Consider the following 3,670-nt stretch of genomic DNA (forward strand, 5'->3'; position numbering starts at 1 on the left):
GGTCGCTATGTATATAGTTCGGGAACCCGAACAAGGCGAAGAGGTCGTTCAGGCATTTGATGACCGTGGTACTGGTCATGTCTGGGCAGGGGATGGCAAAGGGGAAACGGGAGTACTCGTCAATAACGTTGAGGAAGTACACATTACGGTCAGAGGACGGGAGGGGCCCCTTAAAATCGATGCTCAAGCGCTCGAAGGCGCGGGTGGCCTTGATCAGGCTTGCTCTGTCCGGCCTATAGAAATGCGGTTTGCATTCGGCACAGGCTTGGCAGTTCCTGGTCATGGCCCTGACCTCCTCGATGGAGTAGGGCAGGTTGCGGGCCTTAATGAAGTGGTAAAGTCTAGTGACCCCGGGGTGGCAGAGGTCGTTGTGGAGGGTCCGCAGTCTATCAACTTGCGCGTTGGCGCATGTACCTCGTGATAGAGCATCTGGGGGCTCGTTGAGTTTACCAGGCCGGTACAAGATATCGTAATCGTAGGTGGAGAGCTCAATTCTCCACCTCAAGATCTTGTCGTTCTTGATTTTGCCCCTCAGCTTGTTATTAAACATAAAAGCAACCGAACGCTGGTCGGTGAGGAGGGTAAATCGTTTGCTTGCCAAGTAATGCCTCCAGCGTCGTACCGCTTCCACAATCGCCTGGGCCTCCTTCTCGACAGAAGAGTGTCGGATCTCAGGGCCCTGGAGGATCCTTGAGAAGAAGGCCACAGGTCTCCCCGCCTGGTTAAGGGTTGCAGCTAGGGCGAAGTCGGATGCATCGCTCTCCACTTGGAAAGGGATGGACTCATCCACTGCGTGCATTGTGGCCTTTGCAATGTCTCCTTTTATGAGGGAGAAGGCTGCGCATGCTTCTGCTGTCAGGGGGAAGGAGGTGGACTTCATGAGGGGTCTGGCTTTGTCCGCATAGTTGGGCACCCATTGGGCATAGTAAGCGAAGAGCCCCAGGGTTCTCTTCAGTGCCTTTTGACAGTGGGGAAGGGGAAGCTCCATGAGGGGGCGCATTCTATCGGGGTCGGGGCCGATGACTCCGTTCTCTACTACGCAGCCGAGGATGGCAAGGCGCGAGGTGTTAAACATACATTTCTCCTTATTGTAAGTGAGATTCAGCCGTTGGGCCGTACGGAGGAATTTCTCCAGATTAACATCATGGTCCTGCTGGTCGTGGCCACAGATGGTGATGTTACCTAGATAAGGAAACGTGGCCTGCAGCGCGTTCTGGTCAACCATCCGGTCCATCTCCCTTTGGAAGACCGAAACCCCGTTGGTGACGCCGAAGGGAACCCTAAGGAAGTGGTAGAGGCAGCCATTCGCCTTGAAGGCGGTATACTGGCGGTCCTCAGGGCGGATAGGGAGTTGGTGATAGGCCGACTTAAGGTCGATGGTGGAGAATACCCGGTACTGTGCAATCTGATTAACCATATCAGATATGCGGGGAAGGGGCTATGCGTCCAGCTGGGTGTACCGGTTTATGGTTTGGCTGTAGTCGATGACCAGGCGGTGTTTATTGCCGGTCTTAACGACTACGACCTGGGCACGCCAGGGGCTGGTGCTCCCCTCGATGATGCCCTCCTTCAGGAGTCGCTGCACCTCAGAGCTAATAAAAGCTCTGTCCCCGGCGCTGTACAGCATGCTCTTGGTAGCGACGGGTTTACAGTCGCGGGTGAGGTTAGCGAACAAGGAGGGGGGGTGGGACTTTGAGAGTGGAGAGGCCGCAGGTGGTACGCGGCGGGCGGTTTAAAAACTGCTGGTTGTAGACTGTGAGTGGGGCGAGGGGTCCACCGTATGCTAAAGTGACACTTTGAAGGTGGCATTGGAAAACCAGCCCTAGTAGGATGGCAGCGCAGAGCTGGGGCAGGACGAGAAGTTTAAAGTTTTTATATTCCGTGCCCCTAACCGACAGGGTCACCACACAGTAGCCGCTGACGTCTGTTGAATGGGACTTCGACGCCATCGAGATCCGATGGCGCGTTGGCCGGACAGTGAGGGAGTAGTAGCGCACCGTGTCTGGGTGATTAAAACTCTCCGTGCTCCCGCTGTCGAACAGGCAGGTCGTGGCGTGGCCGTTTACTTCGATGTCCATCATGGACCTGGACAGATGATGCGGGAGAGCTTGGTCAAGCGTGACGGAGGCCAGTGTATGGCTGAGTGAGCTGCTGTAGTCGGCAGGTGAGGCGGTGGTCGGGTCTGGAGACAAGATGGCGGCCGGGTGCAGCGAACAAAATGGCGGCGCCCATGACGCGGATCCCCACGAGGTCGAAGTAGAACAAAATGGCGGAGAAGATGGCCGCCCCCACGACTCACATGGGGCACTGCTGGCGTCTGTGGCCTTGATCAAAGATGGCCGCCCCCACGACTCACACGAGGCACTGCTGGCGTCTGTGGCCTTGATCAAAGATGGCCGCCCCACGACTCACGTGAGGCACTGCTGGCGTCTGTGGCCTTTATCAAAGATGGCCACCCCACGACTCACATGAGGCACTGCTGGCGTCTGTGGCTTTCCCCGCTGCAGGCGTTTGCGAAGTGGCCTTTTTTTCCCGCATCCGGAGCAGGTCGCGTTCCTTGCAGGGCAGCGCGCCCTTTGATGTCTCGCCTGGCCACAGAAATAGCAGCTGGCGGGCCAATCGCGGGGCTCCGCTGCCGCAGCGGGTCCCGAGGGTGGCGGTCACGATCGATTCCGGGACACCGACGCCGTAGTAGGTCCCAGGGGCGGCGGTGCGAGGGGTATTGCGGCCGGAGTCGGGCCCGAGTCCCAGGGTCGCGCAGCGCTGTACCCGGAGTACGCCTCGAGGTCCCGATGGGCCACTTCCAGCGAGCGAGCGAGGGCTGCAGCTGCTTTCAAGCCGAGGTCCTTTGATTCGAGCAGTCTTTGCCGTGAGTAGTCGGACCGAAGGCCTTTCACGAAGGCATCACGGATGTTTCCTTCAGCATGTTGTGCAGCCGATACAGCTTTAAAGTCACAGTCCCTGCCGAGTGTTTGTAGCGCCCGTAAAAATTCATCTACAGACTCTCCTGGCTGTTGCGAGCGGGATCTTAGGAGATGTCTGGCATACATTGAATTTACTGGGCTCCGGTACAGTTCTTTTAGCAGGTCGAGGGCCTCCTCGTATGTAGCAAGGTCCCGGATGAGTGCAAATACTTTAGGGCTCACCTGGGCGGTCAGAACTCTTAGTTTGTCGGCTTCCGATGGCACGCCGGAGGCTACCAGGTAGGATTCAAAGCAGCTCAGCCAGTGATCGAAGTCGAGGGCTGAATTCGCTGCCTGTGGATTTAGATCCAGGTACGGCGGTCGGAGGGCTCGCAGCCAGGTCGGCTGCTGGGGCTGTTGTAGCTGGCCGTTTGGCTGGTCGTTTGGCTGCTCCGGTCCATACATTTCAAAATTTAGCCAATAAAATTGATATACCTATCAATTCATTCCATGAAAAGCGATGAGTTAAGATAGTAACTATATGTTTTTATTGGCTAAATAACAGAGCCCACCCTCGTGGGTGATCGGTTCCAACAAGGAAGAATACTAGCCAAGCGGTCACCTTTATACCTGGGCAAGCAGGCGGAGCCATGGGCGGAGTCAGCTGAGGTATGCCTAGGTATAACAGCGTGCGTGGCAAGAGGTAACCTTGTGTAGTGATAACAACAGTGTAAACAGTGATAACAACAGTATAACAATAGTGAACG

The sequence above is a fragment of the Somniosus microcephalus genome, chromosome 6, assembly GCF_052327205.1.
Source record: "Somniosus microcephalus isolate GS21.2 chromosome 6, FLI_Smic_1.0, whole genome shotgun sequence".
Classification (NCBI taxonomy): Eukaryota; Metazoa; Chordata; class Chondrichthyes; order Squaliformes; family Somniosidae; genus Somniosus; species Somniosus microcephalus.